This window comes from Sus scrofa, chromosome 1 (assembly GCF_054392235.1).
Source record: "Sus scrofa isolate SSC_HxYL_T2T_F1_AM1 chromosome 1, Sscrofa_HxYL_maternal_Yorkshire_Landrace_v2.0, whole genome shotgun sequence".
NCBI classification, from domain to species: domain Eukaryota; kingdom Metazoa; phylum Chordata; class Mammalia; order Artiodactyla; family Suidae; genus Sus; species Sus scrofa.
The window spans coordinates 107,098,177-107,122,306 of NC_139383.1; the positions used below are offsets into that span (position 1 = coordinate 107,098,177).

The 24,130-nt window shown below is 47.3% G+C and overlaps 1 protein-coding gene across 5 annotated transcripts in view; it reads right to left on the bottom strand.

Moving 5' to 3' along the window:
- ZBTB7C (zinc finger and BTB domain containing 7C) overlaps positions 1-24,130 on the bottom strand; it is a 405,029-nt gene that overhangs the window by 158,460 nt on the left and 222,439 nt on the right. The window contains exons 3-4 of one of the 5 annotated variants that reach the window (XR_014808565.1): positions 16,327-18,767; positions 12,219-12,463 (exon numbers count right to left, since the gene is read on the bottom strand). The gene's annotated coding sequence lies outside the window, so the exon portion shown is untranslated. Of the gene's footprint in view, positions 1-12,218; positions 12,464-16,156; positions 18,768-24,130 lie in introns of those variants that run through there. The other 4 variants (XR_014808564.1, XR_014808563.1, XR_014808562.1 and 1 more) reach the window with 4 other exon arrangements.

The following is a 24,130-nucleotide window of genomic DNA, read 5'->3' on the forward strand; positions in this document are numbered from 1 at the left end:
GCTCATGGCAACACTGGATCCTTAACCCACTGCATGAGGCCAGGGATCAAACCTGCAGCCTCATGGATATTAATTGGATTCTTAACCTGCTGAGCCACCAGGGGAACTCCTCTGGGTCCTTCTGAGAAGCTTTTCAAAGCAATCATTCTCCCCCTTGCCAAAAACAATGAATTAGTAAGGATGAGCCCCAACACGATTAACAGTCCTTTTCTGGTTACCCAAGCTTCTTGCTTCTTTTATGACACAGCAGCCACTGGGTCTCAAGCTTTCTTTGAAAAAATGCTCGGGCAATTACTGCAGATCTTATAAAATGACACCGAACGCTATGTTTGAAAAGATAATTTTCTGGATTTGTCTCTGTGAAAAGTTTCTCAGGGAAGCAGCAACAGTCAGATAAAGGTGCCCGCCCACATAAAAGAGTTTTAGTAGATTTTCAGATACCTTTCAGAGTTGGGAGACTTGCGAGGGGAGGAGGACGGGGCTGCAAAAAGGAAAAGAAAGTCCCCTCAGCTTGATTTGGACTTGATGACCAGGAAAACACGCTCTGAGGGTGTCCCAGTCAATATGTGATTCACTGAGCTGATCAGCCAGGCTTCAAACAAAGAACAGAGCCCCGCACAGAACCTGGGTGCTGAGTGGGGTGTCCAGGATGTGGTCTGGGCCTCCTGGTCACAGGCTTCCTGCAAAGAGGCCCTCAGAAAATGTTTGCTTGCTGCAAGACAACCTTCCTGCATCTCTGCACCAAAGCTTTTCAGTCCTGAAGCTCTGGCAAATTTGTTTTTGACAAATACATGGCTGATGTGCAGATTTTCCTAAACACGACAAAAAACCCACAAACCATAATGGGAAAAAAAGTGATCGACTTGATTAAATAAAAATTTAAACTGTTGTATGACAAAGATAGCACAATCCAAGTTAAGAGTATTTGCATTATGGTGTTCCTGCTGCACTGCAACAGGATGGGCAGCATCTCTGCAGTGCCAGGATGCAGGTTGGATCCCTGGCCCAGCACAGTTAGTTAAAGGATCCTGAATCACAACCGAGGCATACATCACACCTGTGACTCATATCTGATCCCTGGCCTGGGAACTCCATATGCCGTGGGGCAGCCAAAAATGGGAGGGGGAAAGAAAAAGTATTTGCATTATATGTAACAGGCATAAGTGTGACTATAATATACAAAGAGTTCCTATGAATCAACAAGGAAAAATATGAAGTATAAATTTCCACTAAAATTACATATACTGTCCAATCTCACTAATGATATTTAAAATGTAGAAACTAGCTTTTAGGGCTTATAAAGAAATGAGGAGGCAGACATTTTAGAGGAAAAGCATTAGATTAAGGAGAGAGAAAACCATTCATCTGTCCTATGGGACTTTTCTGTCTGGGCCCATTTTCTAGTTAGTATTTTAGTGGTGGTTGCATAAGCAATAGTATTTATTGGTCTTGGGTCTTTTGCAGCAGGTGTTAAAAATGGCCTCCTATACCTTCCTCCTTCTCTGAGCAGCTCCAGAATGTTTATCACACCCACCACCCTCTCCATTCTGGAAGATTGGAAATAGAAGTTTCACAGGATCCCCTTCCCAGCTACAGGATCTGAGAGGATGGAAGGGAGGCATTCCCCTCAGCAGCCCTTGGTAGGGGTTATCACTGGTCCAGGGCTCTTGCCCTGTCTCTGTGGGTGTCTGTCTGTGCCATGGGGTCTGCTGGCCAGATGGCTGCAGGGGGGATGGGAAGGGGAGACAAGCGAGGTTTGTCAATAGAAAGGGGAAGCGTAAGGGAAGAGCAGGACTTCATAGTCAAGGCAGCTTTGGGTTTGACTCTCAACTCTACCACCTCCCGGCTGCTTGTTGCTGAGTACAACCCCATCTTGTGGGGCCTCAGGTTGCTTTTCCACAAAATGGGCCCAGTGCGCTCACTTCCCAGGCTCCTTGCCATGGTTCCTGCTCACCTGGGCATATTTTGGAAATAGCCCTACCCTGCTGTGACTTAACCCTTTTGGCTCCCCAAACCAGACTGTCTGACACTATGTCTCTTGACGGGGCAGAGACCGCAGAGGTCTGGGAGGGCAGGACTAATGCTAGGGCCCTGCAGTGGTCACTCCTGAACTTCGGGCACCTGGCATTTTGCCTTGCATGTGGAAGGCACCGGAAAACATGTGTCAATGAATGTTTGAGATTTATGGATGAGGAAGCCAAGGGTTGGAAAGCTGAAGTGACACCCTCATTAATGACCCAGAGCGGGTCAATGGTGAAGCCTTCTTTCTTCCTGATCACGGGCGAACTGGAGGAGAGAACATATAGCCAATGAGGCCTGCCCCTAAGCTCTCATGTTTGCCAGGAAAGTCCCATTTTACACCTGTTTCCCTTTATAATTATAATAATGCCCACTTTCACTTTCAAATTGTCTGCTCTCCCTATTATGAGGGAAAGTGGAGGGAAGGACGCTGTGTTTCCCTGACTCCGTCTGCTCCCCCACCCCTCGTTTCTCTTAATTTGTCAGATATGCAATTAAAATGTCATTCCATTTTCTAATTCTGTGAAAGCCCCATTTAAACTCTGCTCATCCCAAAGGCAACCTTCCCCCAGCATAATACGCTGAAAGCTGAGGTCAGCCATCAAGGGTGTTGTCATCCCCTACCCAGGGGGTGATGGGGGTCCTCACTACCTGACTGCCTCCACTGTACCACCAGTGGAGAGTGGACCAAGGTCACTGCCTTTGCCAGGCCTGTGCTGAAGCAGCCCCCTTCCACCCTGACTGACTGGCATCTAGCCCCTGGGGCTCTCAGTGGATGGAGAGGGACTCATTCACCACAGTTCCTGGTGGGCCTGGCAGCCTCTCCAGAGACAGACGAGAGGTTGAGATGGGAGCTGGGGCCCTGAGGTCCATCCATCTAGAGAAATGGTGGGTTGGGGGGAGGCAGAGAGGCTCAGGAAAAAAATGCATGTTCCCCCCAGGTGAGCACATCACACCAGTGGGCAGCCTCAGAGGTGAGCGTTTTCAGATATGTTCAGGGTCATGGGGTTTGGCTGTTGGATGGAGGGATGGGGTTGGTCCCCCAGCTGGTCCTCAGGTGGTCAGAGACAGAGACAAAGACCTTTACCACCTCAACAAAGTAAGCAAGTACACACATCTATGGACCCCTTCTGCCTCTCCCAGAGCCTTTCCTGGACTCACCCCAACCCTCTGTGCCCATCCTCTTTGCACAGATGACAGAGGCTCACTTGTTCGCTGCCACAGAGGCTGTGGTTGTCCCTCCTGCCTCTCATGGGGTGTGGTGCTTTCCCACTGGAAGATCACCTGCCTCCCATCAGGGCAGGAACTTCTTACTTTTGGATCCCACAGGAAGTGCTCCCTGGGCTCCTCACACAGCCCATACTCGACTGGCACCTGCCAACCACATAACTGGTAGTGGGGTCTTAGAACAGGGGTAGGCAAGTCTGACCCTGACGGGCCTGGGCCTGAAGCTCCCTTGGCTGCAGCTGACGATGGCCTGGGGTCTCACTTGCTCTTCCCCAGCCCAGCCCGCACCTGGGCCTACAGAGCCCCCAGGCCTGGCTCTTAGAGCAGGACATAGCTGGTCTCCTGGCTTCTTCCCAGGTTGGCTGACATCAAGTTTCCCTAAAGGAGGAACCCAGGCCTGCTCTGGTCATCTCACCCTTTTCTGGAGAGAACTGGGTGCTACCTATCGAGAGCTCTTTGAGGAGTTCCCACTGTGGCACAGCAGAAACAAATTCAACTCATATCCATGAGGATGTGGGTTCGATCCCTGGCCTTGCTCAGTGTGTTAAGGATCCAGCATCATTGTGAGCTGGGGTGTAGGTCGCAGACTCGGCTCAGATCCTGCACTGCTATGGGTGTGACCTAGGCTGGCAACTGCAGCTCCAATTCGACCTCTAGCCTGGGAACCTCCATATGCTTTGTGTGTGGCCCTGAAAAGGAAAAAAAAAAAAAAAGGCTCTTTGAGCTGAGGAACTCAGCTTTCTCTCTGTTCCCTTTGAATCCCCCTCTCCCTCTCAGGCCTTACTTCCTCACCCGGGCCAGACCCTCGACTCTGTGAAGAATTCCCCAGAAATCACCCATCTGTGTACTGATCTCTGCAACTGTTTGGGTGGAAAGGCCTAGAAAACCCACCTTCCCCACAATGGGAGTGCCTGCAGGTGCACCAGCCCAGTACACCCGGAAAGAGAGAGTCCTCAACTTTTCAGACCTGCACTCAAGTCTTTGCTGTTGCCCTGCAGCCTGACACACAGAGGGTGCCTGGCAAGTGTCCATGTGTGAATGGACGTGCACCTAGTGGGGATGAGGTTCTGTGCTGGGCACTCGGTGTGATGGCCATACAAGGCAGATGTGATCATCCCATTGAATGGATGAGGAAGTTGAGGCTCAGACAGCTTAAGTGGCTTCCCCAAGGTCATGCAGCAAACATCTGGCCAGAGCTCAAGCTTCATTCTTCCTGTCTTTAAAGACTGTAGTCTTTCCACTGGCATGTCAGTGACTCCATCAATGCAACTCCATCAATGATACTCTGTGTTCAGCATTTGAGGGGATTCAAAGCTGACTGAGCAGTACCACTGGCTTTTGGGCGGTTCACACTGAAAGGGACAGAGTCCTTCGCAACTGCCTGTGATGAAAGACACACATGGCAAGGCCTGCCCAGGATGCTGAAACCTACCTGTACAGGCTGCAGGCATTGGGGGCGGTGGAGTGCATTCAGGCCGGAGCTGAGAAAGGCCTCTGGGAAGAGGTGGTGCTGGCTCGGGCCACTAAGGACAGAGAGGTTTCAAGCAAGGGACAGAAGCTGAAGATGCTTTCAAGATGGGCTTGAAGCAGCCCCCTGGTGGGAAGATGAGGCTGAGGTGGGGGCTTCCCTTAAAAGCCATGATGCACATCATTGGGTGGCCACTTAAAGGGGCCTGGGAGAGCAGGGGGCAGGCTTAACCTCTCCGGGAGGGAGGGGAGAGGCCCTGCGGATGTGAGAGGTGGGGGTGGGGACGGCATCTGCATGCCCTCCCCCCTCGAATGTGGTCTGGGAGATTCAGCCAACCTCCTGGCCTCAATCAGCAGGAGCCCGGGGGAGAGCAGATAAGCCAGCTCTGAAGGATGAGCTCCAGCCACTAGGGCTGCAGACTTAACTATTTTTCCCACACACTTGATTGACAGGACACATGGGGCCCGTGGGGAACGGGCTTCACCAGGCCTGCTGCTGATGCTGGAAAGAGGAGGGGAACCACTGGCCTGAGGTCCTTGGTGGCCCCTCCCCCAGGGATGTGGCCAGTGGGGCTGGCTGCTTTCTCCCAGCCCTGTCTTCTGCCTCCTTGTAGTTTTCTGCTTTTTCTCCCTTTCAGGGCAGCACGGTTCATGGGGGAAACACCTGGCAAGGCTGTTGGGAAAGCCTCTGGCGCATATGCTCATATGCTTTCTAGGGCTGGGGTAGGGCGGGCAGAGTGCTGGGTGGGTATGAGCATCCATATTTCTCTTGAGGGGATTTGTGAAAACACAAACATTAACCCACCGGGAGCCATTAACACACTCTGAGCCCCTTGCTGGGCCTCAGTTTCCACTTCTATAAATGGGTGCCTCCATTATAGTCCTTGAACAAAGCTATCTTCCTCTTCCCAAGGTCTGTGAACAGTTAATTTCCTTCAAGGTTTGTTTTGCTAGAATTTCCTACTCCGACATTGTGATTCAAACAATCCTACTGTGTCAAGGGCGTTAGACTTGAAACTTGATTAAGAAAATCGGTAGATGCCTTCGAAGCATAGGAAACTCATGTTTATTGCATTTTCACTCCATGCCAGGCCTTGTGCCAACAGAAAATGTTTGTATTGATTATCTTATATAATCTTGACATCAGCTCTGGGAAGAGACCATTATCATCTCCATTCCCCCCCCCCCCCCGCCGGCTGGACAGAATTTCTTAAATTTCTTCAAGTCCTGCCTTGGCTTCCCAGCGCCTGGATGAAGTCCACTCTCTTTCCCACCCCACCTTTCCAGCACCACACCACTTTCCTTCCGACTTGGCCGGGCCTCTGATGGACAGAATCTGCTTCTCCTACCAGCTCAGCCAAGGCAACAGTGTTTCCCCAGCCTCATTTATTGACTCCCACGTTTCTGAAAGCCCAGTTCAAGTGCTGCTTTCTCCCCAAAGATGGGCAAGTACCAGGGAGGGAAGTGAGGTGCCCAGGGAACAAAACTTAAGGAGCTCTCCCTCCCAGGTGCCAGCTGTGCACTTGCACGTAAGGGCTCCTTTAATTTGCCCAACATGCCTCACCCACGTCCCAGCCCTGCCCCCATTGTCCCTCTGCCCAGCCCCAAAGAGCTGCCAGTCCTCTGAAATTCCCACGGCTTTGCCTGGTGGATTCTGTCACTGGTCTGTGTCATGGAGGCTGGATTTGATTCCTGTAATGAGTGTCCATCATCATTTTTTCTCTGTTCCCAATTCCAAAACCAACAGGGTGCAAGGCTTTCGCATATGCAAAGTTCAAGCTGCTCCCCCCCTGCACTCTTCTGCCTTCTACCCTAGCTGCTTGGAAACTCCAATTTATCCTTTAGAATCTATACAAAAATCATGGTGTATTGTTGCGGTGAAATACTATATAATTAAAAAGAAGGTTATATAGGTGAATTCTTCTATCACCTGGGTATAAGAAAAGGCTTTCTAACTGTGACTAGAAATATAGAGGCAAAAACAGGATGAATTTTACTATATTATAACCTTAAAATTATACAGTAGACACCATAAGTAAAATCAAAGGCAAATGATAAACTGGGAGAAAATATTTTCTACATATATCACAGATAAAGGATTAATATCACTAGTATATTTTTTAAAACTCTCAAGAATTGAGGGACCATGAAACAAAACTCCTAGAGAAAAGTGGGCAATAGAAAAATGGGCATAAGAATAGACAACTTACAAAATGAATATAAAAATTATCCTTAAATATATGAAAAAAATGTTCAACTTCATCCTTAATAAGAGAAATGCAAATTAAAACTACACCAAAATACTATTTCATACTGATGAGTTAGGTAGAAATTTCAAAACTTGATAGTACCTTCTGTTGGCAAAGCTGTGAAGAAACAGGTCAGAATGCAAACTGGTACAACTCAATGGAAGTGTATCTGGAAATAACTTATAAAACTACATATACATTTACTCTTCAATCCAGTAATCCAGTCCTAGAAATTTATCCTGAAGATACAGTTCCAAGCATATAAAACACATGCACAAGCCTTGCATCATTATTTGTCATCATGAAATAACAGGAAACCAGTCAAACTGTCATACATAGATAGCAGTTGGATAAACTATGATATGCACACATATGGAGTACTATGCAGCTATAAAAAAGAATAAGAATGACCTTTATGAACAGGTATGGTATATTTTTAAAGAGATTAAATGCAGAGTATTTTAAAAGATGTATAATATGCTACTTTTTGTGTAAAAAGGGGGGGGAAATTTTAAAATCACATATAAAAACATGCTTATCTTTAACATAAAACAATTAAGTTTACCTATGGGGGGAATGGGGCAGAAGGAACACAGGAAAGAGTGAAACACCTCTTAGTGTATATTTTTGTATAGTTCTGATTTTTTAAAGCAAGTTAATATTCAACCTGTTAAAAAAATAAAATTGTATCAATAAGAATAGGAAGGGAAAAATCTTTAAAATTGAAAGAAAACTGAAAAAAATGAATCAAACTATATTTCAAATAAACATTATAACCACACTGAAGGACAAGAAAAGAATAAAGGAGGGAAGGACTAATCCATGTTATTTATGAAAACAGTAGGGTGTATTAGAGTGAGGGAAGAAGGTTTGTTGATTGTAGTAGTATGGGTGAAACGATTTTGACACTATTTTATTTTATTTTGTCTTTTTGCTATTTCTTTGGGCCACTTCCACAGCATATGGAGGTTCCCAGGCGAGGGGTCCAATTGGAGCTGTAGCCGCTGGCCTACGCCAGAGCCACAGCAACGCGGGATCCAAGCCGCGTCTGCAAACTATACCACAGCTCACAGCAATGCCGGATCGTTAACCCACTGAGCAAGGGCAGGGACCGAACCCGCAACCTCATGGTTCCTAGTTGGATTCGTTAACCACTGTGCCACGACGGGAACTCCCTTGACACTATTTTAAATGTAATGTGGGATAAAGCAAATGACTGAATATGTTGATGGTTTGGGGAACCCTGTGGAAGAAAGACATAAACATCTGGAATGGAGGAAAATAAGAAGCAACCCTGTGGAGGTGGACTGGAGTTGGAGGTACTGGTGTGGACTCATAATATATGACTATGTAAGTATATATGCATGTTTATGTGCATGTGTGTACACATGTATATGCATGTCTGCAAGTTATGGATATGTGTTTATATGCATACGTATTTCCTAGTTTTGTCCCCTGGAAGAGCCAAGAAGAAAGGACACTCAGCAGTAATGAGCACACTCAGAGCCAGATATTGGTGTCTAATACCATTTCCACCAAAATGAAGTCATGTATCAGAGACATGACTAGCCCCCAATTGCAGGGCTTAGCCCTGGCACAAGATGAGCCTGAAACCTCTTGTTATTCCAGAAAGTGAGGAAGTGTTCCATAGCAGGGAAATATCAAAATATCACAGGAGTCAGCTTGGAGGAACTCCTCTGGATCAACACTGGGGCAATTTAAGCAGTACAGTGAGAAATAATGGAGTACAGTGAGAAATAACAAACTCTTGGAAAAACTGAAATTCATGAGGTAATTGACAAATAAATAGACTTTACTGCTTGTAATAGTAAATGTACACTGCTTGCAGTAGACAAAATTCTGCTGCTTCTGCAGAATGCCAAGGGCAAACTGGTAAATTTGGAGATAATACTGGAGCTGGAAAAGCATCCATTTGCAACAACCATCATGTTAACAGTTGGATCAGGCAAGAGTTATCAACAAATACTACGTCAAGGGGGAAATCAGCAAAGAGCAGGGTACTTGCATGATTGCAAAGTGTCTCCCCACAGACTGCATACTAGCTACAAGGAAGAGAAAAGATGATCCTTGAAGAGTGGAGAAATTGGCAATACCTTGACTGGGAAATCAAAGTTAACCTCACCAATGAGGTGAGTACCTCCTGATGGGAACAGCTGAGAAGAACCCAAGATTGCCCAGGCAGGTTTCTGCCAAGAATGCATAACCTTGGATCTATTGACAAGGAAACATAGGACAAACCCCAAATGAGGAACATTTTATGACAGAAAAGGGGGCATTTGTCTTCTTTACAAGTCTCAAAGTCCTAAAAGACAAAGAAAGGCTGTGAAAGTGTTCCAGATTAAAGGAGGCCAAAGAGACAGAATAACTAAATGCCACACCCGACCCTAGACGGGCTCCGCTATGGAGGGGGACCTGCCATAAAGAACACCATAAAGTTAACTGATGAAACTGGAACACGACCAGTAGATTGGTAATTACATGAAAGTGTGCGTTAATGTTGCATGCCTTGATCAACCATACCACAACTATGCCAGGAAAGCCACCTATCCTTAGAGAACACATACTGAAGTGTGTAGGGGTAACTCTTTCCAGTGGTTCAGACAAAATCTCTGGGGTGTGTGTGTGTGTGTGTGTGTGTGTGTGTGTGTGTGTGTAAATGACAGAAAGAGAGCACAGATGATAAAGAAAATGGTGTAAATTTTTAACTATAGAGATGATTCTAGAATATAAAGGTGTAAGGATCTTTGCATTATTTTTTCTTTGTATTACTTTTAATTGTTGCAGTTTTTCTTTAATTTGAACTTATTTTCATATAAAGCAGTTTTAAACATATGTCCCAACATCTGAATGACGTTTCCTTCTCTACAGATGCAGACCCTCCTCAGCCAGGAGACCCTGGGCAGGTGGCCAGGCCAGGGGGGCAGTTGAGGAATCAAGCCATCTGGACTCAACGTGGCCTTAAGCAATGGCTTTCCTCTCTGGGTTCCTCCTCTGTAGGGCCACCTCATGGGCTATTGGACAACTCAAACATTATGCTGGCGAGCCATGAAGAGGGCAGGATCATCATGAGCCATCACTTTATGGGCGTTGTTTCCATCAGCTCTGCCAGCAGCAGAGCTAAGAGCTGCCTGTGGTTCCGAGAGCCACAGTGGCACCTTCCTCAGGACTGTGAACCCAGGACAGGCACCATTCTGGGCTAGCCTCTGGCAGGCTAAGCCTCTGTGCCCTTGCTATGGCCCTGACCCAGGCTTTTCTTCCACTGGCACCTCCCGCAGGGCCCGCTCCTGGTTGCTCTCTTGGCACCTGGCTGGAGCACCTTCTGGTGAGGGATGAGGTGGGCCATTGCAGTATGGATTCAGCAGCTTTCCTCTCCCAAGGGAAGCCTTTGCGACGGCATCGTTCTGGTGAAAAGAGTGGCTTTCCTGGAGGCCCTGAAATAGGCCATGAGATGAGGATGTGTGCTCTGACAAGGGGGCTGGGCCTTCCTCTCTGCCTGTCACTCAGGCAGAGGCACTGTCCATGGCCTCTTGCCCTCTGCCCTCCTTCGTGTTGGCTCAGCCAGTGGAGGCCCCAGAGGAGCCTGCAGGGAGGCAAAGACGGAGGCTGAGTGTTTAATGCCTTGTCTCTGCATCTTCAGGGGCACCTCAGGTCACTGCCCAGGCAAGATGGTCCCCTCCACAGCACTCTGGCTATCTCTGCTTTCCTCCCCTTGCCCCTTGCCCTGGGGCTCTGCAGGAGGCCCAGAGGCACAACTGCTCCCCCACATCAACGGCCCTGGGGTGCTGCCCTGGGCCCCTGTGGTTCCCCCTCATCCTGCACTGGCCTTTGGCCTCAACCTCCTCAAATCACTCTCTTTGACTCTGCTCCCTGCTCCCCACTGGCCCCAGCCTGTGGAGGGAGGCCAGTCCCTCCCCCATAAACGTCGGGTATTTGCCCATGAGGCCCTGGTTACCAGCTTCAGGGAGGGGAAGCCATTCACGCAACAGAACAAAAGTCAGGGCTGCCATGTCAAGCTTCTGAGGCTTTCCCTGCTTCCTGTTCCACCTTTATTTCATCTTTTCATGAGGTACTGTTAACTGAGAAGCATTATGAGAAGGGAATTAAAAGAAAAGTTGGTGGAGGAATACTTTTTTTTTTTGGTTAAACCTTTTGTTATCAACTCTTTAGGAGCCCGATTCAACTAGAGGAACATGTGGCAGAAACCGTTCTTCAAAATTAGTTCCGAGAGACATGCAGGGCTCTTTACTATTCATTCCATTAAAATCAAAATATTAGCTAATGCCTCTTAAGCCGTCAGAGCGGGTCTGGTGACTCCTCTGATGCACTGTCCTACTTGAAAAGGAAGGAGGCCTTTCATGCTGAGGCCTCTGTCAAATCCCTCTGGTCTCCCGCTCACCCCATGACAAACCCTGACGTGCTGTGTCTGAGACACTTGTGGGCTTCGGACAAAGGCCCAGGGCCAGGAGGGCAAGGCTGCCTCTTCCTCAGCCCCACCCAGCACAAGCCCCCCACCTCCTTGGATCCCAGGGTGGCCTCTGGCAGAGCAGGAAGGCCCCTCCCGGTCCCAGGAGCGACATTTCCTGTATCCAGAGCCAGAACTGATGTTGAAGGGGGTGAGGGGAGTGATGACTCAGGGACCCTGAGGCTTAGAAATCAAAACTGCTTTGCATGTTTTCTTGGATTCGCCACTGCCACCTTCTCTGGAAGGAGTATCACAATGCAAATGAATTCCTTTAATCTTGGAGGAACAAACAAATCTGGATTCCAGCACTCTGAGCTCTAGAGCCACCCAAGGTGCCATGGTGGCATTTTTAACTGGGCCCTAACGAAGACAGTGAGGTTTCAGCTCAGTCAAGGCTCATCGCCCTCCAGGACCACAGGCAGAATCAGAGGCTCCACCTGATAAGAGGTAGCTAAGCAGGCTCTGTGCCTGGTGGCCCTGGTTGCAAAGGAGATGAATACATGTCCCTGGGGTGGGGGGTAGGGTGCTGGCAAAGGATCAGAGAAGGCAGAGATTCCTAAAGGCTGAGTGAACCAAGGAGGGCTTCCTGGAGGAGCTGGATTTTTTTTTTTTTTTTTTTTTGGCTGCCCCTCAGCCAGGGATCAGCTCCAAGACACAGGTGCAACCTAAGCCACAGTGTGGTCAACGTTGGATCCTTAACCCACTGTGCTGGGCCAGGGATTGAACCTGCATCCAAGACACTGCTGATCCTGTTTCTCCATACTGGGAACTCCTTTTTTTTTTTTTTTTAATGAAATGCTTTATTTATAACCCCCACTATTTCTTTTGTCTTTCCGCCATTTCTTGGGCCGCTCCTGTGGCATATGGAGATTCCCAGACTAGGGGTCTAATCAGAGCTGTAGCTGCCGGCCTACACCAGAGCCATAGCAACACAGGATCTGAGCCGCATCTGTGACCTACACCGCAGCTCATGGCAACGCCGGATCCTTAACCCACTGAGCAAGGCCAGGGATTGAACCTGAAACTTCATGGTTCCTAGTTGGATTCGTTAACCACTGAGCCACGACAGGAACTCCGGAACTCCTTTTTTTGTGGGGGAGGGGGAAGCTGGGCTTTACTAGATGGTTAAGAGCTGGAAAGGAGAGGGGAGAGGGAAGGGCAAGGAGGACTGTAGTGAAAAGCTCAGAGGCAGGGGTAGGAGGGAGGTGGGGCAGGAAACAGTCAGAGGTAAGACTGGAAGGACCTTGGCTGCAAGCAAACGTATTTCTTCTTTCCTTCTTCCTTTTGTTTCCTTGAGCAATCCTACACTCACTCTTAATCTCCCCAACCTATGGTGTTGATAAATGTTGATTTCCCCTGCACACCTGTTCATATTTCTGATGGAAATGTATTATGAAATCACTCCATTCGGCTGGTGATTACCATGGTAATCAGGAACGCTCACCAGCAGGCCAGCACTCCTCCTGAAAACAAGATTCTGAAGATACAAGCTTTTTTTTTCACTTTTGATGTGCCTGGGGAGGGATGGGAGCGAAGCAGGTGTGGGGCGGGTGTGAGAGGGGTGGTTTTCTTCTCTGGGGAAGTCTTGGCGGACAGCACGGCCCTCAAGGCCTGGGAGGGCTCTGCAGCAAGACAGGGGAATGGACCAGATAGCGGCTGAGTCAACGGTGACAAGTCCTACATACCGTGGTGCTCTGTTGTGTGCATATAGCTGGGGACAGCTTTGTAGGATCCCAGGCCAAGAGAGGATCTGAGAGCTACCAAGGTCAGCAATCTCAGCTGGAATTTCATTCAACCTCCCACTTCTGCCACAGGAACCCCCTCCACACTTCCTGGGGCATTACAAGATGTCATTACCATTATCACCATTATTATTATTTCTCCCCATCACAGTATTATAGTTTAAGTTCTGCTAAAAACCCCAGATGTGTATTATTGAGTGGTGATACAGTCTATTTTAATTTTTCATGAGCAGCAACCAGACTGCTCAGCTTCAAATCCCTATACCACCACTGACTGGCTGTGTGACACTGGGCAAGTGGCTCAACCTCTCTGCTCCTTCTCACCTGTAAAAGGCAGATAATACAAGTTTCTAGTGCCTAAGACTGTTGTGAGGGTTATGTGCATTAATACATGTAAATGGTTAGAATATGTGTGTCGCAGAGTAAGTACTAAAAAAATGCCCAGGATATAACAGAACCCCCCCCCCCTCAGTGGATGGGGGACAGGGAAGATGGAGGTTCAGCCAGTATACAAACATGGCCTCACCTCTGTCTCCTGACACCCTCATGTAACAATGGTGGGTTTGGGCTGGAACCCAGACCCCCTGCCTCCTGGCCCAAAGCTCTTTCATTTTCCTTCCCAAAGATGGTGGTTTGCTGGCCTTTGGCTGTTCACCCCAAACTAGAACCCAGCCCTCCTTCTCAAGTCCAGTCACTTCCTACTCTGACTGCAGTCCTGGAAAGCTCAGGCTTAGTACACTAGGACTCCAGAATATTCACATCCTAAACATCTACATCCTAAACCAACTCTAGCTTTCAGTCATTCCTGTAGCTGCTCATGTGTGTTAGATGCTGCCTAATGAAAACCCAGCACCATAATAATAGTAGTAGTTGCATTTACTTCTTATACTGTCCTAGGCTCTACACTACCTTCTCCATTTAATATAATAATATTTGTCATTAATGGGATTATTTTACATTGCACCAGACATAATATAATCCAAATCAGGCCAGGAGCTGCAGGCTCTGCCTTTCAGAACCAGCCCTACCAGGAGCAGCTGACAGGCCATTATTCTGAGTTCTGCAAACTCGGTGCAATGATAAGGAAATGCCACCAATTTGATGCTTTATCTGGTTGCATGTTGAGGAAAGATATTATTTCAATCAAGATAATGATTCTATTTCTTGGACGGAAATGAGATTTTCTTCATTGCCTCTTGTGGGGTGCCACCAAAAATCTTGAATAGCTCATGGACCAGTTAGAGGATTTTCTTGCAACTCAAGAGAAGGCAGAAACATAAAAGTGAAAGAGGAGGCTCATTTGCAAAAGAAAACTTACATGCCAGGCCTATGAGATTACAAAGTAAGTTCTATTTGGACATTTTACAGGCATCAGACAAAACCCGTGGAACCAAAATTCGGAAGATAAGCCTGCCGTGTGAGCCTGATAGTCTGAATTTCAAGTGAGGTAAATGGCCGATAAAGGTAAAAATGATAACAAAGCCGCGCGGATCAGACTCAGCTACAACAACCCAAAAGTCTTCTAAACCTGCCTGGCACGTTGGGTAAATTTCTGGCGTAATTGGCGGACACATGACCCAGCTGCTCTTTCAACACCTCCTATGACAGGGAGCTCACCAACAAAGGGGCCTGTGGAGCTGCTGACCAGCACCTAAGTTGATAAAGTATCATCTCCAAATGACATAGTAAAATCACTTCATAAAAGGAAATCAGAGGGACAACTCGCAAGGTGGTGACACTCTGCGGCAGATCTCAGGACGTTTTGGAAAAGATACACATTTCAGTAAGCCACCCGAAGTTATGCAGATGGCATTAGGTGACAAGTGTAGTGAGATGGCAATAATTCAAAAGACAGTGAATATCGTGAAATTTTAAATTATTTAAGATATTTGGGGATTTCAAGGGCTGTAATACAACATCTCGAACTCTTCATAGACAATTGCTTTAATGAGGAAATAATTTGCAATTCTTGTATCAATTGTTTACATAGTAACTCTAAGGAGTTTGAAAATGTTTATGACGTTTTTATGCCTTTCAAACGTTCCACTGAGATCTGATTTGGTGCACTGTGCTCTCTCTCCAAATAAAAGATACATTTCAGCTCAACCCCTTCTAGAAGAGACCCAGTTTTGATAATTCTTGAGGACCAAGAAGCTGGTCTATTACTGTACTGCAATCAGACTCACTAAAACTTGAAATCTAAACCACAGCATCATCGGTGTGTGTAGACTACCATGAGAAAGTAACCCCAAATGAGGGTAAAATTGTTCGTCACCAGGGGAGGAGCCAGGCTACTGGCGGACAGAGGTAGGAGGGATATTTTTCACAATATACTTTTTGGTACTTTAGCATTTAGGGACATAGAACTGTATTACCTATTAAGACCAAAATTACAGTTTTTTTTTAAAAAAAGCTCAGTGATTTCAGTGAAAATAGACTTTGACACTATTGATTTTTATTTTAATACCTATACTCTTAAAATGCAAACTCACTACAATGAAAATTACTGCCAGGTCAGGAGAAAACTACATTTGGCCATTTTCACAGCAGTGATGTTTTGGGGCACAGTGGTGAATGCAACCAATGCCCCACTCAGACTCCTTGGGTACCCAGCCAAGGAGAGTTTTGCCCTGACACATTTTTGCTCAACTCCTTTCCAACCCTGCTTCCCTCCCTCCCTTACAAGCTTTCCCTAAACAATCTCTCTTGCTCGATCACTTGCACCTCAATCTTCTTTTCCAGAGAACCCAACCTAAGTCACTCACCACTGCCTCCAAAGGGAGCCCTCCAGCATCCTTCCAGAGGATTGTTCCTGGTGATAGCAGCACACATGAGCCTTCCTCTTTGAGGGCAGAACCATTACCCTGGCCAATCAAAACCACTAGCATGGAGTTCCCATTGCAGCTCAGCAGTAATGAACCTAACTAGTATCCATGAGGAGGCAGGTTCAATCCCTGGCCTCTCTCAGCGGGTTAAGGATCTGGTGTTGCCGTGAGCTGTGGTGTAGGTTGCAGACATGGCTCAGATCCCACATCGCTGTGACTATGGCTGTAGCCAGCAGCTGCAGCTCCAATTCAAGCCCTAGCCTGGGAACTTCCACATGCCACTTCCACATGCTGCACATGCAGCCCTAAAAAGCGAGGAAAAAGAAAAAAGAATAAAACAGCATGATGCTCCACATCCCATGAAAGACATGACCATAAAAAACGCTGACCATCGAGAACTGAGTTCCCACAGCCAGACCCAGAGCCCCACAGAGGCAGGGGCAGACCCAAGAGGCCTGCTCCATAATCAGACACCCAGTGCTATGCAGTGGAAAGTCAGCATTAACATCAGCTCTGAGCAAACTTGAGCAAAATACGTTACTCTGAGTCTCAGTTTCCTCATCCGCAAAATAGTACCACCTAACGGGGCCTTGGTGACACTAAGATGAGGCAATACTGCCAAGCATGTTACAAATTGGCAATGCTACATAAACACTGGTTGTTCTTCCTGACATTTACAACAAACTATCACCTCACACCAGCCAGAATGGCCATCATCAAAAAGTCTACAAACAATAAGTGCTACAGAGGGTGTGGAGAAAAAGGAACCCTATTACACTGTTGGTGGGATTGTACATTGGTGCAACCACTGTGGAAAACAGTATGGAGATGCCTCAGAAAACTAAACTACCATTTGATCCAGCAATCCCACTCCTGGGCATCTATCCAGAGAAAACCACAACTCGCAAAGACATAGGTACTCCGATGTTCATTGCAGCACTATTTGCAATAGCCAAGACATGGAAACAACCTCAATGTCCATCGATAGAGGATTGGAAAAAGAAGATGTGGTACATGTACACAATGGAATATTACTCAGCCATTAAAAGGAACGAAATACCAGAATTTTTAGCAACATGGATGGACCTAGAAATTATCATGCTAAGTGAAGTCAGCCATAGAATGAGGCACCAACATCAAATACTTTCACTGACATGTGGAATTTGAAAAAAAGGACAGACTGAACTTCTTTGCAGAACAGATGCTGACTCATAGACATTGAAAAATTTATGGTCTCTGGAGGAGACAGTTTGGGGGGTGGGGGGGAGTGCTTGGGTTATGGGATGGAAATCCTGTGAAATTGGATTGTTATGATCATTATACAACTACAGATGTGATAAATTCATTTGAGTAATAATAATAATAATAAAAGAACAAACTAGCTTCCCCTGTTTGTTTGGAATGAATAATTAAATAACCTTTGTTAAAGAAATAAACTCCAGCTGCTCCTCATCCTGGTATAGTATCTAGAGTTCCCTCTGTGAGAAGCAGTTCCAGAGAAAGGGAAGTAGTCACGGGAACACTACCCTCATGACTGCCCACCTGGAGCTTAGGGTGTGCCCGATCAGGGATCTTAGGACCCTCAGCTGTAAGCGGTATCTCTCTCTCTCTCCCCACTCCCGACACCTCACTGAGTTCTAAGGAGGTTCCCCAAGGTGATTTCCCTGTAATCTCTCCAGGGAATATATTCATCTCAATACAATACAAACTTGTTGAAAAATCCATGTGCTATTTTCACATAATGAATCATAAACTGGCAGCAACTTAATTTTACTTCCATAGATGAAGGACACGTTACTCCATCCTGATTCTTTTGTACATGGACCACTCATGAAGCTCTTTCAAGCCCTATACCATCAGGCCGTGCCCAGTGTCACCAGTGTTTCCTCCCTCCCCAGTGAGCCCCATGTCTATGACATCCTCTATGTGGGCCGTCAGGTGCTCCCATCCCGGTACCTCTGCCTTGCTCTTTTCTCCCTGAAACAGCCTCCCTCCTCCATCAGCCCAGCTCAGGTCTCTTTCCCCAGGAAGTCTTCCTTAGCCCCGTCCCTCACCAGCATCTCTGCCTATGCCCTACCAGCCCTCTCATAAAGTTTTTCATGATCTCTGGTGCAGGTGTCTTCCCTTCCTACGCTGGACTAACAGCTCCTCCAAAACAGAGCCTGAACCTGCTGCTTCTCTTCTATTTCTCAGAGCCCCCAGATAGTGCCAGGTACCCAGTGAATTAATAATATTCTCAGAGTGAGAAATGGATTGGGTCATGTGATTGCTCCTAGTTTAACACACTGTTAAATGGCTTCTATGAGAATTTACTGTTCTAAATAAGGTCACCCTAGCAGCAAACTTGGAATTGCACACACTGCTTGTGGCCTCAGGGTAGAAAAAATGCACGTCATCCTCATACCAGAGGAGTCCTGCTCTCCCCCACACCCATCAACCACGGTAGGGGGGGGGTGACTCTCTTCCATGAGCCAGTGGAAGCCCTCTCCACTCAGAGGGGAGAGCGAGGCTTCAAACCAGGTGCCTTGGTGGCCTTACCTCCTGGTTCCAGCCCCACCCAGCCAGAGGCACCTGCCTGCAGAATGAAAGCCAACTCCATCAAGGTCATGCTCCCTTCCCCGAACAGGGAAACCCACCCACTTCCGAGGAACATTGTCAAGCCACAGTCCTAAGAAAGCAAAATTCAGACTCACAAGCAACGATGCCTTCTTCTTAAATTTCAAGCCAGCAGCTTCTCTGCAAACCTGCTCATTTCCTGCAAAGAGAAGAAAGGGACGGAGAAGCATATTAGCATCTGCTCTGGGTATCCTTCGGCAGTTTCCTGGCCGACCTCTGGCTTCTGCACCTTCTCTGCTTTCTCACTCCCAGCAGCGCTCTCCCCTCCCAGGAACACTGCGTGCCAGTTGGGTGGGCGCCCCTGGCAAGATCTACCCCCCCGCCTCCGGCCGTGGGTTCGGCCCACGTCGCCTCCCTCCCCCTCTCCGGCGCCATGCCAGTCTCAGATTGACCACTGCCTCCAATTCCCTGAAGGCGCTGGGCTTCTTCCCACTCCGGAGTGAGGCCTCCTCTTCTGTAGCATGGGGTTGCCTAGCAACCCTGCGCGCCAGCTCGGAAGGCCCTCCTAAATTGGACCTCACAGCACAGGGCATCTCCTTGTACAGCTGCCTGAATCTTAACAATCTGGTTCTGAATAATAACACAATGGTAATTGCATGCATGGGCCCCAAACTACATTTAAATAATGTTCAAGAGCTGACACAAACCAACAAAGGCCAGAAAATGCATTTCGGAGGTTGACTGGAAGGCCAGGCAGGATGTTCGGTGAGGGAGGGAGTTGACACCAAAGACTTGAGTTAATGACAACGCCAACCTGAACTGGGAGTTCTCCTGCCTTTCTGCCTGAGCATGTCACCACTTTAATGTGTTTTAGGTGAGTTTGGGATCTATAGAGGCAATTAATGCCCTGATGTAGTGATGCTTCAAGACAGGATGCCCTTTAGATCATGGGCAGCATGGGAGATTTTTGGAGGGAGTCAGGAGGGTGAGGATGTGGCACAAGGAAGGAGAACTGGGCTTGAGTGATTCCCCTTGGATTTTATAACCGTGGCTAAATACATTTTAGAAGGTAGGAGGAAGAACTTACCAAGAGAGAGCACAATGCGCTTGCTACCTCAGTGAGGGACAAATTCAATGTGACTGATGGGTTTCAGGATAAGAAGTGAAGGCGAAGAGGCCTTGACACTGGCTAACATGCAGACTGAAGCAGCTTAGCGCGGCGTGGGGAAATGCCGCGTGCGCACGGAGTCCAGCCTTCAATCTGCGTACCTGGCAGAGGGTAATGAAGAGCTCTGCTCAAGGCAGAAGTGTCTTCACACATGGGAATCTGGCAATCCACTCCGCGTGGAGCGACAGCAACGAGGGCCAGCCGATCAGCTCTGATAATTTGAAAGCCTGAAGCACTTTCTTTTTCTTTTTAAATGTCTTTATTATAGTTGATTTACAATATTTTGTCAATTTCTGCTGTACAGGAAAGTGACCCGGATATATATATACATACATATATATATATATATATATATATATATATATATATACACACACACACATACATATACATATATGTATGTGTATATATATATCCTTTTCCTCGTATTATCTTCTATCGTGTTCCTTTACAAGTGATTGAATACAATTCCCTGTGCAGCAGGACTCACTGCTTATCCCTTAAAATGTAATAGTTTGCATCTACTAACCCCCAATTCCCAGTCCCTCCCACTCCCTCCTCCTCCCCCTTGGCAACAGCAAGTCTGTTCTCTACATCCATGAGTTTGTTTCTGTCGATAGGTTCATTTGTGCCATATTTTAGATTCCACATATAAGTGATATCATATGGTATTTGCCTTTCTCTTTCTGCCTTAGGATGAAAATCTCTAGTTCCATCCATGTTGCTGAAGCACTTTTTTTTCCTTTTTTAAAGCTCAGAAGGAAGTCCTGCAAGAGACTTCAACAGATCTTCACACACCCATGCTCGCAGCAGCATTACTCACAAGAGGCAAGAGATGGGAGCAACCCAAGTGTCTAATGGATGAATGGATAAACCAAGTGTGGCAATGCCTACAATGGAGTGCCATTCAGCCTTAACAAGGAAGGAAATTCTGACACGTGGATGAACTTGAGGACATTATGCTGAGTGAAATAAGCTAGTCACAGAAGGACAAATGCTGTATGATTCCACTTCTCTGGGTATCTAGAGTAATCAAATTCATAGACCCAGAGAGCAGAATAAAGAGGTTTCCAGGAGCTGGGAAGAGGAGGGTGATGGGGAATTAGAGTTAAATTTGGGGAAGGTGAAGAAGTTCCAGAGATGGATGGTGGCAATGGTTGTACAACAAAGTGTTATAATGAAGGCTACTAAAAATAGGTAACATGGTAATTTTTTTTTTTAATGGCCTTAACTGCAGCATATGAAAGTTCCCAGGCTGGGAGTTGAATAGGAACTGCAACTGAGTCCTACGCCTAAGCCACGGCAACACTGGATCCGAGCTGCATCTGCAACCTACGTCACAACGTGTGGCAATGCCAGAGCCTTAACCTACTGAGTGAGGCCAGGGATCAATCCTGCATCCTCACAGAGACTAAACCAGGTTCTTAATCTGCTGAGCCACAACAGGAACTCCTAACATGGTAAATTTTACGTTACATATATTTCACCACAATTAAAATACCACTATTTATCCTTCTGCAATAATAGTATAACATACACGGTGTTTCTCTTCCAGACTTTTGTCCACTTCATTATGCAAGTCAAAACGGCCTGTGTCATTCATGGGGAAACTGTCACCAGGACTCAGGGACAAACCAGACAGTGTGACTCTGGGCCAGGGAACCCATGGTTTGTAAACAGGGTGTTTATACAGCGTCATCACGGATGGAGGTGTCTGAGCATAAGAAGCAGGGTCCCCTTGTGTCTAATTGCTGGAATCCAAATGCCATCACTCCCCAGAATGGAGCCTCCTTTCACCCAGCCAGTCTCATGCCTGCTCCTCACCACCTGACCCCAGGCACACGGGCTCACTCTCACCCTGTGCTCCCTGCCTAGAAAGCCCTTTCCTGTGGCCGCCACCTGACCTAATCCTACACTTTCTAGTGGATCTCCATCTGATTCCATCTCCCCCATCAGGCCTTCCAGTAACCTCCCACTTCTTTGCTCTGAACGTCACACAACCACCAAGTATTTGCTTTGGAACTATTCTATATTCATGTCTGAAAGGTTTGTCTCTCCCAAAACAGTCTTGGCAGGGCCCCTGGAAAGGGTTTGTCACCAACAATTTTTTTTTTTTTTGGTCTGCATGGTCCCTGAGCACACTGTGGGCTGTTCCCTCAAGGCCCCGAGAGGGGCCACAGGCCTTGCCTCCTTTCTCAGGGAATCTGGCTGCAGCTCCCCTGCAAACTACCTGTCGACTGCAGGGCCCTAGAGCTCAATATTCCAGGCGGGTGTGTGGAACCCTCCAGCCGTTCAGAGGTGTAACTCAATGTGTGCAATAAACAATTGGGCATTTGCAGATTTTATTAATTTGGAAAGGTCATTAGAGCTAACAGCTTCTCTGAGTGAGACTGAATAAATAGCATGAATGATTTTTTTCAGTGTCCTGATTTTTTTTTTTTTTTGGAAGGTGCTTTAAGCCTCAAAAAATAGTGTTCTAAGTGTAAAAAAGGGGAGGGGAAATCCAGGCCTTTGAGACAAGGGGAGCCCCAGTGGAGCTCTGGACAAGGCCTCTTTTCCCATGTGAGCCTTAGCCTTCTCATCTGCAAGTTGAAGGCATGATGGCTAGGGTCCCTTTCAACTTAAAAAGTAAATAAAATTATGATTCAAGGTGAGAATGAGTTAGCAATTTTCCAAGTTAAGAGATACCTCCCTCCCTTTCCACTCACCCTACCAGGTGCTGGGCACTGCTGCACCTCTGGAGAAATAAGGTTCAAGTTCATAGCCTCTCAACCAGGAAAAAGTCCTTAATGATTTCACGTGCCTTCCCAGACCCTGACCTGGAGGCTCTCAAACCCAATAACCTGGCTGCCTGATTCTCACTAGATCATTAAGGAACACTTGGGACTAATGACTTCTTTTCTTGAAACTCCATGAATGGCTGGAAATGGGCCAAAAGGCATTGACTGGCCTCTGTCTTCCCAACCCTCGGCTCTCTGACCCGCCAGCACTATCCTTCAAGGGCCAGGCCTCTGCAGGACACACACACTTGTAGTTCTCCCTCAAGGAAAGAAGGAAGCAGTGGTTAAGGAGCAGAGGAGTCTGGCTCCAGCCTGCTGCTGTGGAGAGAAAGGACTGGCCCTTGACCAGAAGGTGCAGTTCAGCATCCCTCCCCTTCTCCATCCTCATCCCATCTTCTCTCTGTCCCAAGTGGACAGACACCAGGAAGGTGGAAGGACCACATCTGTCTGCAAAGGTGTGCCCCCAAACACCTATGCCCTCACCTCTGATGGATCCTGGCTTTCCGTAGCAATGGGAAGACTAAGAGTGAATCAGAACTGTATGACAGACAACCAAATACTCATTTTTTTTTTCTTTTTTTCTTTTCCTTTTTAGGGCCGCACTTGTGGCATATGAAATTTCCCAGGCTAGGGCTGGAACCAGAGCTGCAGCACCAACCTATACATGGGTATGGCAATGCCAGATCTGAGCCACATCTATGACCTATGCCACAGCTTGGGGCAACACTGGATCCCTAACCCACTGAATGAGGCCAGGGATCAAACCCACGTCCTCACGGACAATGGTTGCGCTCTTAACCTGCTGAGCCACAATGGGGACTCCCTAACACTCATATTAACATTGGCTTTAATATTAGTTCAGATTCGTTAACATTTGCACTAATTACAAAGTATTTTCCCTGTCAGGCAGGTGGGGTAGATCTAACCTATTTAGTGAGCATCTGTGGGATCCCAAGGTCTTGGTTCCCTGCTGGGGATGCACACACGAGAAGGTGTGGTTCCCATCCACAAACTCCCTCCAGGATGCTCAATAGTCAGGAAGATGGAGGCCCAGAGAAGTTGAGTGACTTTCTCAGAGTCACTCAGCTCACTAGTGCTAGCCATGCTCAAACCACATCCTTGGACTCAGAGCCTTTTCTGGGGTGGCCCATGAGTATAGAGTGAAATATAGCCTGTATGCCATCAACCAGAAGGGACCAGCCAGAGGACAGCGTAGTCTATGCCCAGAATGAAGCAGTGCCTGTGGGGCAGGCCAGGTTTGACCCTGGACACCTCAGAGGGGCAGGTCCTGGGCCGGGTACGGGTCAGTGCCTGCTGCAGACATGGCCTTGGCCCCTCATGGCCTTTCTGCTCAATGATAAACACCCCTCTTCTCACCCGCCGCCTTGGTGGAGATGCTGCCTTGAGAACTGATGCAAATTCATGAAATCTTTTTCTTTTTCTTCTTCTTTTTTTAAATCTGCACTAACCCCTCTCTTCTAGAAACTGCCACCACACTTACAGTCAGCACGGGACACAAAATTGGTATTGTTCTTCTCAGAGTGTCTAATGGCTTTTTGAAAAATCCTATGTCCATACTGGAGGGAGCACATAGAAATTCCTCACGTTATAGGC